Below are 16306 nucleotides of genomic sequence, written 5' to 3'. Positions count from 1 at the left end.
GAAGAAAGATATAGCAGAATTTGTAGCTCAATGTCCCAACTGTCAGCAAGTGAATATTGAGCACCAAATTCCGGGCGGATTATTGCAAGCTATAGAAATTCCAACTTGGAAATGGGAAGTAATTAACATGGACTTCATTACAGGCTTACCCCATTCTCGACGTAAGTATGATTCTATATGGGTGATTGTGGATAGACTCACAAAGTCAGCTCATTTCTTACCGGTCAGAACTACATATATAGCAGAAGATTATGCAAAGATTTATGCTAAAGAGATAGTGCGACTTCACGGTGTTCCAGTAGCTATTATCTCCGATAGAGGGACTCAGTTTACAGCCATTTTTTGGGGACTCAGGTGAGTCTTAGCACGGTATTTCTCCCACAGACAGATGGGCAATCTAAACGTACCATTCATACTCTTGAGGATATGCTATAGGCATGTATATTGGATTTTAGAGGTAGTTGGGATGATCATTTACCGCTTATTGAGTTTTCTTATAATAATAGCTATCATTCTAGCATCCAAATGGCTCCGTACGAGGCTTTATATGGGAGAAAGTGTCTCCAATTGGGTGGTTCGAAGTAGGAGAGACCAAATTGATAGGGCCATACTTGGTCCACCAAGCTATATAGAAAGTCAAACTTATACAGGATCGATTATTAACAGCTCAGAGTCGTCAGAAATCCTATGCAGATAATCATCGAAGAGACTTACAAGTTCCAGATGAAAGATTGGGTATTTTTTAAAGTGTTGCCAATGAAGGGCTTAATGAGATTTAGCAAGAAGGGCAAGCTTAGCCCCCAGTACATTGGACCTTATGAGATTATACGCAAGGTAGGCCAGGTGGCTTACGAATTAGATCTACCTTCTGACCTGGAGTTAGTTCACCCAGTTTTCCACGTATCGATGCTTCATAAATGCATTGGAGATCCTTCTAGAATTGTACCAATAGATGATGTCCAAGTTACCAAACAATTGTCTTATGAAGAAGTCCCCGTTGCCATTTTAGATAGGCAAGTATGAAAGCTCAGAACCAAAGAGGTAGCTTCAGAAAAAGTTTTATAGAGAAATAATAATAGAGAGGAAATGACTTGGGAAGCCGAAGAAGACATGAAGCTCAGGTACCCGTATTATTTTCACCCCCAGGGGAGACCCAGGCAGAGACGCCATTATCCTCAGGTATGTAGTGATTTCCTTGATGTTTTCCTGGTCGTGTGTGGCCACGGTTATTGATGTTGTTGTTGTAGCCCTGTAAGGCGATGTATTTTGGGTTGTTGTGCAGGATGGTAGTGCCATATTATAGGGGAAACTCTGGCGAAATTTTTATAGAATCCCAAAAAACCTAACATTCGAGGACGAATGTTCCTAAGGGGGGAAGAATGTTACACCTGGAAAATTTTCAGACTTATTGCCTTGTGGATAGGCTAATGTGAGCTTAAGGTGATTATGAAATCCTTACGAGATTAAGGAAGATAGATAGCTTAAGGTGCATACCATGAGATGTTGAAGTCATATGAATATGTGAAATTTAGTTTGTTGAAGGAAGTGAAATATAAGTCGCGTTCGGAAAGGTTTTCGCTGTAATTGAGCTCATATTTATTTGGTGATATCTTGAGGGGCTGATATAGAGCCTATTGTATGGTTAATGAAGTGTTATGTGAGTGCCAAGAAGGTTCCACAAGGATTGGAAGTCAAACGAATCAACGAGAGAAAGTTTCGTACAACTGGGAGTTATATGACCACTTATACGATCGGTATAACTTTATACGGTCCGTATTGTTACATCCCATACTTCTGTACGTTGGATTATTCGTAAGTTAACCGACATAAGCTATGAGGATAAGATTATTTTGAGGTTATAAGTATTTATGTTTTTACACCACGTAAGAGTCCGTGCTACTTGACTTAAGACAAAATAAACGAGTTAAGAAAGTTCAAGGGAAGTTAATCGAGTTAGTAAGCATATCGTTATCTATATATGGTTGCCTTAAGTATCCCGAGGTGACATGGCAACCTAAAGGATTTGAAATCGTGTCATGAGTACGTATACGAGGTAATGTGAGTGCCCTTTTAAAGTATTTGAGATTATTAGTAATGATATGGAAGATGGAAAAAAGATATGAATATACTTTTGCGATTGGAGTTTCGTCGAAGCTTTGTGAGTTCTCTAGCTATGTTTAAGGTTATTGTGATTCTCCGGACCCTTCGATACACGTGTATGGATTGTTATGGATGTATATGAGTATGTATATATATGTATAAGAGGTTACATGAGGGTTGGAAGAGGATTAGAAGTTAAACGAAATGAATCGGAACAACTTCAGTAAAATCTCGAACCAGATTTTTAGCCCATATTGTTGGAGGTATATCTCCTAGTACATGAGGATTTTTAAGGTGTTTCACAAGCCTAAAATGAATTTCATCGAGTCTAGTTTCCAACGCAACAAACCTCCCGTCAAAATGATATCAGGATACGGAGTTATGGACGATGCAGGTTGGGCTGGCGGGGCAGCAAGTTGAGACCCGACCCAAACATTTGCATTTCGGCCCATGAGGCCCATTAACATTAATATATATGGAAAATTCATTTGAGGGCTGGTCATTTACATCTAGGAGCTTCCAAAACATTAGAGAGAGAGGGAGAGAACTTCTAGGCTAAGAAAGCCATTTTGATCAAAATCTGAGCCCCGAATCCCGAAGCTCATGAAGAGAAAAGCGTTGTACGTCGTGTTGCCTTCAGTTTGAGTCAAAAATCAGCCAAAAAGAAGAGTATTGACATGGTTGCTGCATGCTTAAGGTAAGATTAAGGTCCCTTTTTCATTGTTAATAAGTTTATTTAGAGTTTTAACGGATTAGAACGGAGAAAATAGCGTTATAAACTCGTTTATTGTTTTGTTAAGATTTATGGATCGGGGGCTGTTTTAGTTGAATTAAATGGATGGGATTAGCTGAGTTATGATGTATATTAATGGTTGGTATTGTTGTTGATGATTCAATTGAATTGGATTTTTGGGATTGTCCAGTTTATAGAGGAAATGCTGCCCGAATTTCATTAAGTTCCGTTCGTATACAAATTAGATAGTAAGTGGTGTAAATGGTCTAATCGTGATATTATCGTCGTGATTGTAGACATACGGACTCGAGGAGTAGACGTTGGGTGATTAGGTAGATTGACAGGTATGTAAAGCTATTCTCTTTTCTTCTTTTGGCATGGTCTATATGAAACAAACGGACGGCGAACGTATAAATTGCAAAGAAGCTCCTATTCTTAGAGATACTAGAATGGCTAATGTTCTTGATTTCCAGAAGCTATTTCATTATGTCCTGATACGTGTCTATGATTCCTGAAGTCCTATTTTGATATAATCCATAGTGACATTCGAAGGTGCTCCCAGGTTATTCAAGGAGTTCAGAAATAATTTTATGAGTCTCGCATGCATTATGACTCCAATGAATTCTAGTTCTCAGTGGTACTTGACGTGACTGCAGTCTTGATTCTCAAGTGTTAGTTCATTCTAATTATTCTATTGAGTCTTAGATGATGATTTAGTTTGCATATGGTTGCTCATGATATTCTGCCAGTGCATGCTGTTAATATATCATTCACCGAGTCCCGGGCCGGGTATGTCTTCGTGCACAGTTTCATTGCATTGTTCACCGATTCCCTCACTAAAGGGTCGGGTACGGTATATATATATATATATATATATATATATATATATATATATATGTATATATATATATATATATATATATATATATATATATATATATATATGATTATTTCACCGAGACCTTCACTAGAGGGCTAGGTACGGTATATATATGTATGACTTCATTCACCGAGTCCCATAATGGATCAGGTATGGTATATTATATAGATATGCATGATTCTTATCTCGTAAGGCACAGGTGCATTGGGATCTGTGATTATCATACTTGTCTCCTATTATCTTTTATTCAGTCATGATCTTCTTTATTGTATTTCATGCTTTATATACTTAGTACATTCCTCGTACTGACCCCCTTTCTTCGGGGGCTGCGTTTCATGCCCGCAGGTACAGACACTCAGTTTGGTGATCCTCCAGCCTAGGACTTCTGCTCAGCTGTGTGGATAGATCCATTGTTCCGGAGCCTAAGTCATTTTGGTACAGATGCTTTGATATAGACTTATGCATATCCAGGGGTACGGCGGGGCCCTTTCCCGTCATATTTCATTATGATACTCTTAGAGGTCTGTAGACATGTGTGGGTTGTATATAGGTTTTGGTCGACTATGTCGATATGGTTCGTTTTGGGTATTTTCGTATATAGTGGCAGCCATGTCAGCTTGCACATTGTGTTATGTTTTGGTTAGCTGTGACTCCTCAAGAGACAGGTTCATTATGATATATGGCGTTATGAGTCTATAGTTTGCTTTTACAAGTTTCTATACTGTTCTTAGTTTCAGTCTGACTATATCTAACAGGTTCATATACGAGGGTCCAGCTCGGGCACTAGTCATGGCTCATCGGGTTGGGTCGTGACAAAAGTGGTATCAGAGCCGTTCATCCTCGGAGTGTCTACAGACCGTGTCTAGTCGAGTCTTGTTTATCGGTGTGTTGTGCACCACATCTATAAACAGGAAGCTACAAGACATTTAGGATGTCATCTTTCCTTCTGTCGTAGATCGTGCGAAGGAGCCAGAGTCTAGGAAAGATCGCTTCTGACCTCTTTTCCTATAGGTAGGTGCAGATTGGCGAGAGATGAAGAGATCAGCTTCAGATAGTGGGGGTGCTAAGAAGGCCCCTAGAGTAGATTCAGGACCCCAGGCTCCAGGACAGAGCAGGCGGAGCCTCAGTTATTCTATTGAGACTGATCCCTCAGAGGACCCAGCGACGATTCCTACAGAGTTTTTGACATCCAGGGAGGAGGACCCCCCAAGGGACAGTTATGACACAAATCCGTCTGAGTATTCGTCTGGGACACCAGAGGAAGAGGTCCCCGAGGCCGTACCAATTGCTCCTATGGCAAAGCACTACGTTAGACCAGCTACCCCTGTAAGTGTTATGGATTGCTCCAGCCCCCTATCCTGGCCGTCGGTAAACTAGGAGTTGCCCGGTTATCTACATTCCTCAGACTCATATAAGAGAGATGATGAAGGCCAGACGAGCAGATGGTGGGTAGACGATGACGAGGAGCACACTTCACCTTATAGACCACCAGATCAGATTAGAGACCGATCGACTACAGGTATATGATACTTTATTGAAATTTCCTGTGTATGTGCATTTGCTATAGATTATTACCTAATAGCGGCGAGCAAAAATCAAAGGGGCTGACAACCAAGTATTTATAAGTAACGGCGACCAAGGTGTTTTCGTCACCATGGGAATTTTGAAATCTAGGATGGAAAGTAGTCATACATACAGGTGAAAGTTGGATATTGAGGATTGAAAAAGGCCATGGTAGTAATTGTGTAGTCGGAAGAATAAGAGACCCTTTCTAATTCGGAGGGAGATGCGGTACGAGAATGTTTTGGAATTTGTCAGGATGTCAACTTTCTTGAGATTAGGTGATGAAGGTCATGCAGTAAGGTGGGTACAATTATATCAGCACTAGCACACCGAATTTTATCAGAGTTTTAAGGTTAAGCGTGCTGGGCTGAGAGAAATACTAGGATGGGTGACCTTTCTGCGAAGTGTATTAGAAATCCTACGAAGTCAGACATAAGAGGCAGATGGGCAATTAGAGTAGCCTAAGGGGGAATTCGAGTATGCGGAGTGCTTGGGAGCTCTAAAAGATCGTGAAGAATTAGGCGGACTAGATCGGCAAAGAGAAGGAAGGCGCATCACAGTTTTAGGATCGGGATAGGTTTGAAAAGTATTCAGATGTACTTGTGAGCAAGGCGTTAGAAAATATATGCGTGTACGTATGATATCTCATATGTGGTTGTACCAACGGGTATGTGTATCCCCGCAATCGACATTGCAGCATATGGAAGCTATTAATCGAACAAGGTAACGAAGTTCAAGTGGCGATAATGGTACGAATGTTACAAGGTAAGTTAATGTTATTCTTGCTGCAGGTTAGAGTTGAAAAGTCCTAATGCAATAACATCGGGGAAAGGAAGAAAGTGAGTATATACAGGAAGAGAAGATATTAGAATGTCTTGAGAAAAGGCGAGAGAAGTGAGAAATGAGGGGGAGTGAAGCTTCCAAGGGAAATGACGGGCAAAGCAAGGGACTATTTGGATAAAATTTGGGAGTAGGTGTGAGAGAAATAGGGTATGATAGCACAGACAGGAAATGAACGTACAGAATTAGGAGAACAAATACTGGTAAGTAAGATTGAAGGGAAGTAACCACGAAGAGAAAGGGGAAGTGAGGAAGAATGAACAGGTTCGGTAACAATGTTAGGGGATTCCCAATTCTTGAGAAGGAATCGAGGAACTAAAGGCACGGCCAAGCAGACATAATCACCTTGGGAAGGGAGAAAGCCCTCCTAAAAGATGATTTGGAAGTAAAACGAATCTGCAACTCAAAAAGGATATTCTATGAACTTCAGGGTCAATGTTATAATATAAGGAAAGGAGAAGAGCATTTAGAAGTAAAGTAACTGGAAATATTTAACCCCGGGGGTACACAGAATGCTTTAACGATTTAGCTGTAAGAAACCGATCAATCGTCAAGATAAGAACGAGGATGATGGGACGACACAAGCGATTAAAAAATTAATGGCATGGGACAAGAGTTCCGGTAAAGGCCGAGAGATTCGGTTATAAAGGGAGTAGAATGAAATGTAAGGAACATGTATGGAATACAATTCGGCCGTAGCGTCAGAAAGACGGATAAAGGCTCGATGAATGAAGCATGGAGAGAGTGTAAACTATAAAAATTTCATGCTAAAAGCAAGAAGTGGTAGGACAATAGGAAAACCTGATGTACGGCAGCAACACGAACACATAGTCAGGAAGAATTGCGAGTAAATGAGTTAAACGTGTAGAAGGACTAACAGTGGATGGAAGGGCATGGAATTGTGACGGGACGGTACGGTATAGGCCTATATGGAAGGAGAACTTAGGGAAAAAAGATATTTTCAGTGTAAAAGGGATTCACACTCGTAACGAAACACTCCAAAGCTTCCTAACCCAGGAGTAAAGGATGACTAATGGAAATAAGCATTGTACAAGTAAAGGAAACAATAAGGACTAAAGGAAGGAGAATGTGTCAATGAAATGGTTAAAGGGAATTATGTGGCCGCCGACAACAAGGAGAAGGTTAGTGAATCAGTGGGCTTGCCCAAGGGAAAACAAATTGAAATTATAAGGCAAAATTTATGTAAAAGATGCAATGATGCGATCATGAAACCGAATTTGTATGTGTGTGCACAAGTTGTAGTATCATAAAGAAAGATAAAGACTCGATGAAAGAAGAAAGGAAAAGGTGTACTTTGTGAGGATTTCATGTTAAGGATAAAAGCTGACAGAACACTAGAAGGACTGTGAAGCATAGCTGCGATGCAAACGAATAGTTAAGAAGAATTATGGGACAAATGAGCCAAGATAAAGGAAGGACGAGTCGTGGGAATGGATGGTGTTGAATATCAAATTTTTATGGTATAGTATAAACATAAATAGGAATTCAAAACCTAGAGCAAGGAGAGTTTCAAGGATATTAAGAAGGTAGTCGTGGAGAAAGACTAGGGCTAAAAGAGTGTAGTATAGTCGGACACTCCTTAAGGGGCTTAATGAATTCTGATGTCCCCATTAATTCATTAACCTAGGGGACTACTAGTCATGAGAGGTAGAAGTGATAAGACAATAAAGAAGTCGTTAGGATTGTATCTGATATGTATAAGCATTTTTTATTGACACAAGAACTCAACTAGCAAAAAAAAAGGGAAAACAAGTTAAACCATGCGATGAAGAGAACTCCGGCATTATATAGAATAGAGGAGTTGAAGGATCGCTAAGGTCATACATATGACTATCAAAGACGGTTAACACTCAGAGGTTACAGTATATGAAAACATCCTTTAAAAAAAAGGGGGCAAAGAACAAATTCAGTTTTAAGATGAGCTACAATATTCTGAAGCTCAAAAAAAGAGAAATCTTAGCACTAGAAGAGATGAAAGTTTTAGCAAGAGGAATAAGTATATGGAGTTCAATGATCTCCAAAGAAAAGGGAGATAGTGTGCCTATGAATAGCAAGACAGCAGTGCTACCTAAGATTAGAAAGTACCTCGCACTCAACGGAAGTATGACTCTATATGGGTTATTGTGGATAAGCTGACAAAATCAGCCCATTTTCTTCCAGTAAGGACTACTTATTCAGCTGAGGACTATGTGAGGTTATACATCAAGGAGATAGTGAGACTTCATGGGGTTCCCACATCTATTATATCGGACAAAGGAGCTTAGTTTACAGCTAACTTCTGGAGATCATTCCAGAAGGGATTGGGGACACAGGTGAGTCTTAGCACAGCATTTCACCCTCAGACTGACGGACAGGCTGAGCGTACAATTTAGATGCTAGGAGATATGTTACAAGCCTGTATTATTGACTTCAGAGGTATCTGGGACGATCATTTGCCACTTATTGAGTTTGCTTATAATAATAGCTACCATTCTAGTATCCAGATGGCACCGTACGAGACCTTATATGGGAGAAAGTGCAGGTCACCTATCGATTGGTTCGATGTTGGCGAGACTAAGTTAATAGGCCCAAACATGAGTCAGCAAGCTGTTGATAAGGTGAAGCTTATTCAGGAGAGATTATTGGCGGCCCAGAGTCGACAGAAGTCATATGCAGATAATCGACGTCGAGACTTAGAGTTTCAGATTGGTGATTGGGTGTTCCTGAAGGTATCACCCATGAAGGGTGTGATGAGATTCGGCAAGAAGGGAAAGCTTAGCCCGAGATACATTGGGCCTTATCATATTATTCGTAGGATAGGCAAGGTTGCCTATGAGTTGGACCTACCATCTGATTTAGAAGCGGTACATCCAGTCTTTCATGTATCAATGCTTCGTAAATGTATTGGTGACCCTTCTAGAGTATTCCCTGTAGATGATGTCCAAGTAACAGAGAAGTTGTCTTATGAGGAGAACCCCATAGCTATACTTGATCGCCATGTTAGAAGGTTACGTGCAAAGGATGTGGCTTTCGTCAAAGTATTGTGGCGAAATAATAATAGGGAAGAGGTGACTTGGGAAGCTGAAGATGAAATGAAGAATAAGTATCCTTACTTGTTCCCTATGCCTGCAGGTAATTTAATTCCTTACTTGACTGTATTTATTGGTAAATGAGACTACAAAATACTGTGGCCCTGGGAGGCATCTGTGGGATACTGAATGCAGGTTGGTAGGTATAGCTATAGAGGAGACTGCCATTTATAAGACTCTATAGACTAGTTTAACATTCGAGGACGAATGTTCTTAAGGGGGGAAGGATGTTACATCCTGTACTTCTGTACGTTGGATTATTCGTAAGTTAACCGACATAAGCTCTGAGGACAAAATTATTTTGAGGTTATAAGTATTTATGTTGTTACACCCCGTAAGAGTTTGTGCTACTTGACTTAAGACAAAATGAACGAGTTAAGAAAGTTCAAGGGAAGTTAATCGAGTTAGTAAGAATAGCGTTATATATATATGGTTGCCTTAAGTATCCCGAGGTGACATGGCAACCTAAAGGATTTGAAATCGTGTCATGAGTACGTATACGAGGTAATGTGAGTGCCCTTTTAAAGTATTTGAGATTATTAGTAATGATATAGAAGATGGACAAAAGATATAAATATACTTTTGCGATTGGAGTTTCGTCGAAGCTTTGTGAGTTCTCTAGCTATGTTTAAGGTTATTGTGATTCTCCGGACCCTTCGAGACATGTGTATGGATTGTTATGGATGTATATGAGTATGTATATATATGTAAAAGAGGTTACATGAGGGTTGGAAGAGGATTAGAAGTTAAACGAATGAATTAGAATAACTTCAATAAAATGTCGAACCAGATTTTTAGCCCATATTGTTGGAGGTATATCTCCTAGTACATGAGGAGTTTTAAGGTGTTTCAAATGCCTAAAATGAATTTCATCGAGTCTAGTTTCCAACGCAACAAACCTCCCGTCAAAATGATATTAGGATAAGGAGTTATGGACGATGCAAGTTGGGCTGGCGGGGCAGCAAGTTGACATCCGACCCAAACATTTGCATTTCGGCCCATGAGGCCCATTAACATTAATATATATGGAAAATTCATTTGAGGGCTGGTCATTTGCATCTAGGAGCTTCCAAAACATTAGAGAGAGAGGGAGAGAACTTCTAGGCTAAGAAAGCCATTTTGATCAAAATCCGAGCCCCGAATCCCGAAGCTCATGAAGAGAAAAGCGTTGTACGTCGCGTTGCCTTCAGTTTGAGTCAAAAATCAGCCAAAAAGAAGAGTATTAACGTGTTTTCTGCATACTTAAGGTAATATTAAGGTCCATTTTTCATTGTTAATAAGTTTATTTAGAGTTTTAACGGATTAGAACGGAGAAAATAGCGTTATAAACTCGTTTGTTGTTTTGTTAAGATTTATGGATCGGGGGCTGTTTTAGTTGAATTAAATGGATGGGAATAGCTGAGTAATTATGTATATTAATGGTTGGTATTGTTGTTGATGTTGTCGATGATTCAATTGAATTGGATTTTTGGGATTGTCCAGTTTATAGAGGAAATGCTGCCCGAATTTCATTAAGTTCCGTTCGTATACAAATTAGATAGTAAGTGGTGTAAATGGTCTAATCGTGATATTATCGTCGTGATTGTAGACATACGGACTCGAGGAGTAGACGTTGGGTGATTAGGTAGATTGTCAGGTATGTCAAGCTATTCTCTTTTCTTCTTTTGGCATGGTCTATATGAAACAAACGGACGGCGAACGTATAAATTCCAAAGAAGCTCCTATTCTTAAAGATACTAGAATGGCTAATGTTCTTGATTTCCAGAAGCTATATCATTATGTCCTGATACGTGTCTATGATTCATGAAGTCCTATTTTGATATAATCCATAGTGACATTCGAGAGTGCTCCCAGGTTATTCAAGGAGTTCAGAAATAATTTTATGAGTCTCGCATGCATTATGACTCCAATGAATTCTAGTTCTCAGTGGTACTTGACGTGACTGCAGTCTTGATTCTCATTCTAATTATTCTATTGAGTCTCAGATGATGATTTAGTTTGCATATGGTTGCTCATGATATTCTGCTCGTGCATGCCGTTAATATATCATTCACCGAGTCCCGGGCCGGGTATGTCTTCGTGCACAGTTTCATTGCATTGTTCACCGAGTCCCTCACTAAAGAGCCGGGTACGGTATATATATATATATGATTATTTCACCGAGACCTTCACTAGAGGGACGGGTACGGTATATATGTGTATAACGTCATTCACCGAGTCCCATAATGGACCGGGTATGGTATATTATGTAGATATACATGATTCTTATCTCGTAAGGCACAGGTGCATTGGTATCTTTGATTATCATACTTGTCTCCTGTTATCTTTTATTCAGTCATGATCTTCTTTATTGTATTTCATGCTTTATATACTCAGTACATTCCTCGTACTGACCCCCTTTCTTCGAGGGCTGCGTTTCATGCCCACAGGTATAGACACTCAGTTTAGTGATCCTCTAGCCTAGGACTTCTGCTCAGCTGTGTGGAAAGCTCCATTGTTCCGGAGCCTAAGTCATTTTGGTACAGATGCTTTGATATAGACTTATGCATTTCCAGGGGTACGGCGGGGCCCTGTCCCGTCATATTTCACTATGATACTCTTAGAGGTCTGTAGACATGTGTGGGTTATATATAGGTTTTGGTCAACTATGTCGATATGGTTCGTTTTGGGTATTTCCGTATATAGTGGTAGCCTTGTCAGCTTGCATATTATGTTATGTTTTGGTTAGCTGTGACTCCTCAGGAGATAGGTTCATTATGATATATGGCGTTATGAGTCTATAGTTTGCTTTTACAAGTTTCCATACTGTCCTTAGTTTCAGTCTGACTATATCTAACAGGTTCATATACGAATGTCCAGCTCGGGCACTAGTCATGGCTCATCGGGTTGGGTCGTGACACGTATAAGGGGGGTCCGTATAACTCGACCTTTACAGAAAGGAACTTTTCTATGGTCCACTTTTACGGACCGTATAAGTGGTCCGTATAAGCCCATCGGGCTGAATTTCTACTTTTATATAAATAGAAGACCTTCGTTCATTTATTTCATTTTTCATCTTCCACAAGTCTTGAGAGCTCAAAACCCTTCTCCAAGCATATTCCACCCCAATCCAAGAGAAAACAAAGAACAAGAGGCAAGAATCAAAATGTTCATGTGTTAGAAGGCTTCCTAGGGTTAGTAGACTATAAGGAATTCTTCAATATTGAAGCTAGGTTTTTCAAACAAGTTGATAGCTACTCCAAAGCTCATTCCCATGAGATAAAAGGTTAGTTTTCATGCTTATTTCATGTTATCATGAATGCTTGGTTGTTGAAGAACTTGGGTTGAAGAAGAAAATAGAAAATGAGGGCTAAATGTGACTTTTATGAGGTTTTTGAGTAGTAAGCTAACTTAAGTCATGATTCTTAGTATAATATGGATATAATCTTGTTATGGAAGGTAGTAATGGTGATAAGGAAGCATTGTATGAAAATGTGCTAAAATAGGTGTGAGGTTGTTGGTATAAGTTGAACATAAGGATGAATTATGAAGGCTTAATGAAATGTGATTACTTGATTATGATATTGTGGGTGTGTATAGATGTTTGGGAGTTGTTTTGTGATATGGTGGAGGTTGACGAAATAGGAGAAATGCTACCCAATTTTCATTAGATCATGAGCTATTCTAATTTGAATTTAAGAGTGTCATTAAGGCTTAACTATGGTATGAATCCTTCTAAATGTAGATTGTCCAGGCTTTGGCGGCGAACGATAATTAGTTAAGAAGACAAAGAGGTATGTAAGGATAACTCCTTTTTCATTAAGGCATGGTTCCTTTGCTATATATCCTTTCATGAGTTCCATAATGTCTTCCAAATGACTCTGTCTCTAAGATTACCAAAGCTCATAATTCTCGATACTTTCACGATACTATTACCTCCTTTATATTGTAGTTAATCCTCTACGGATAGAAGTGACGAAAATAATGATGGCAATGATGTTGATGATAATTATGGACTTTTATGTATACATATCTAAGTATGTATGACCATTATGTAACACCGAGCTTATATGGCCGGGTATGATACCTATCGCGCGCGCACCAGTGAAGTTGGGTACGGATAACACTGAGCCTTGGTAGGGCCAGGTATGTATAATCACTGAGCCTTGTCATGGCCGGGTATGTGAAACACCGAACCTTCATAGTCAGGTATGATATGGATACAAGTATGAATATGAATACGAATACGAATATATATGTATATATGTACATGAGTAAGCATTAGAAATGGAAGGTCCCTATGAAAGACAAGTAAGTAGATATGATGAAGGCCACTAAAGGTACAAATGACTCTATTGCATCCTAATTCTCCCATCTTATGTTATTTCTTATGCTAATTCTTATGTTGTCTCTTATGCTCATACTATGATGTTGATTATGCTTTACATACTCAGTACATTATTCGTACTGACGTCCTTTTGTTTGTGAACACTGTGTCATGCCCGCAGGTGGACAGGGAGACAGGCTTGATCCATAGATTTCTTATTCAATGATTGCATAGAGGAGCTCCATTACATCCGAAGCTACAACTTTTGGGTATTATTCTTTTGTGTACATACATATGGGCATGGCGGGGTCCTGTCCCGCTTATATGATGTTGCCTACTCTTCTTAGAGGCTCATAGACAGTTGTGTATGGTTAGATGTCTTGCAGCCCATTTGGCTTATATTTTGTATATCATCTTGATAGCCTCGTCGGCTTGTGTATATGGATATGGGAATTGTTATTGATGACGATATAAATGTGTTGTTGCCTGACGAGATTAGCACTACTGATGTACGTAAATTATGAGTAAGCCATGTGGCTCACCTAGATGTGAATGAAAATGTACAATAAGAGGTGCCCGGGTGGGTTAGCACCGGGTGCCCGCTATGGCCCTCCGATTGGGTCGTGACACAATCACTCAGTCAATCACATATAGGAGTTCTAACACACACTATCATGCATGAAGACTAAACCTGCTTTCTTCTAGAGAATTTACAACACATACAATCAACTAATCAAAGTCTAACTCAAGTAGACTGTAACCTACCTCAAACGTAGAGCTGGAACAACGCAAGTCACTCCGCTACAACATTTCCCTTCCTTAAAGCCTCAGAACGCTCAAAGAGTCTTGAAATAGAAGGCTCAATGAGTCACAATTACTCAAATCACAAGTACCAATTCAAGAATACCCTTCCCTTTACCCCACTCCAACGGGTGGATGATTTTCTAGGTGTAAAGCAACCTAAAAAAGGCCTTAGCAATCACTAATCATCCAATTATAACAATGTTTACATCAACATCCCAACTACAAGCAGCTCTCATGGTCAAGATACCATTTTTATAGAACCATAGGTCTCAATTCACTTAGTGTATGGCTCTACGGGTTCAATTCATGATTATGACGAGTTAACCCAAGCCTTTAGATGATAAATAAGTGATAATAACCATAACTCATCAAGTTTAGAAGGTTTATTAATTTCTAGGTTTTCGATTACAATTCCACCATTGAAGACCCACAAAAGTGATGATAATCATGAAGATGATACAGAATGGTTGGAAGGAATAAATGAAACTTACCTCTCAAGAGTTTTCTTGCCCTAGTGTAACACCCCGTAAACTTGAACTAGGTGTGAATTTGTAAAAAAAAAAAAAAAACTAGTTTTAAGATGATATTTTATCTATATGAACCCATTCTTGATGAATTCGGGTGAAAGATGGTCGTTTTGAAGTCAAACCAACTATTGAAGTTCTTAAGGATTCACCTAAGTTTTGGTAGGTCTGTCTTCTGGTCGATTTTCATGAAAATGTGTTGCAAATTTGGAAAAACGTCCTTGATGAAAGTTGTAGATCTTTGAAATAGCTTTCCAACGGTAGGTTGCCTAGCCCAAAAAAGGTTGCGTACAAAAGGTTATTGCCGTTTTACTGAAGCCTATCTTCGCTGGAAATTTGGCCTGTGTTACGGTGAGACGTTACGGACCGTAACACGTGTTACGGGCTGTAACATAGCACCGTAATGTCTCAAAAATCACCAGAAGTCTCTGGAAATTTCTGCTAAAGGACGGTCCAAAGAACGGTCCGTAACACAAAGGACGGTCCGTCCTTCGGGGGCGTCCTTTGGCCCGTTTTCACCAGAAAAGTATAAATAAGACACTTGTTTTGTTTATTCCTCCACTTTCTAAACAACCCTAAGGACGAAAATCATTCCTCCAAGCCTCCAAATCAAAGTTAAGGACATCCTTAATATTACTAATCCATTCTAACATCAAACCCATGATTCTTGTGACCAAAACTTAGGGTTTGCAACATAGTTCTTCCCAAAGTGATTCAAGCTAGGGTTTGGGTGTTCTTCATTAGAAAAGTGAATTGTTAAACCTTGTTTAACAAATTAAGGTATGTCTCCCTTTTAAAAACCTTATTTTGGATGTATGTCTCTTTAAAAAAAAAATCCTTTTTAAATATAAAGGTAATTTGTATGTCTCTTTTGAACATACTCTTTCTATCGGTTTTTACGAACTCTTTGGTTGTGATTTGTATGTCTCTTTTAAAAATCATTGTTGACTATAGAGGTGATTCGTATGTCTCTTTTAAAATCATTGTTGACTATAAAGGTGATTTGTATGTCTCTCTTTTGAAAACTTATTTTGAATGAAAATCACTTTTGAAACTATTGTTGGAAGTATAAATTTTATTCAAGATTCTTTAATGAATGAAAGGAAAAGTAATCTTTTCATGTTTCTTGAACTCCAATTCATGTCTAAATGGTGGTTAATGTGTGTGAGGGGACAAACCCACATTAAACCTAGATTGTAACAAACCCTATATATGTATGTGATATTATGAATGTTTTCCTCTATAAGAGATGCTTAATAATGATGGTTAAGGGTTGGTAATGATATTCTCATTGATGAATTAGGACATGGAATCTTTCGTAAAGAAGTTATACGTTTTCAAAACATTCTTTGAAATGATTTATCTTTACGATATAGCATAATAAACCTTAATGGTAAATGGTGATGTGACTACCTTGAGATGAATTGTAATTTGGCTTTTTTACTATGAACTCTGTTGATGTGATTT

The sequence above is a fragment of the Lycium barbarum genome, chromosome 7 (genome assembly GCF_019175385.1).
Source record: "Lycium barbarum isolate Lr01 chromosome 7, ASM1917538v2, whole genome shotgun sequence".
NCBI classification, from domain to species: Eukaryota; Viridiplantae; Streptophyta; class Magnoliopsida; order Solanales; family Solanaceae; genus Lycium; species Lycium barbarum.
The sequence above is the reverse complement of the archived record's forward strand: the minus strand, read 5'-3'. Positions refer to the sequence as shown.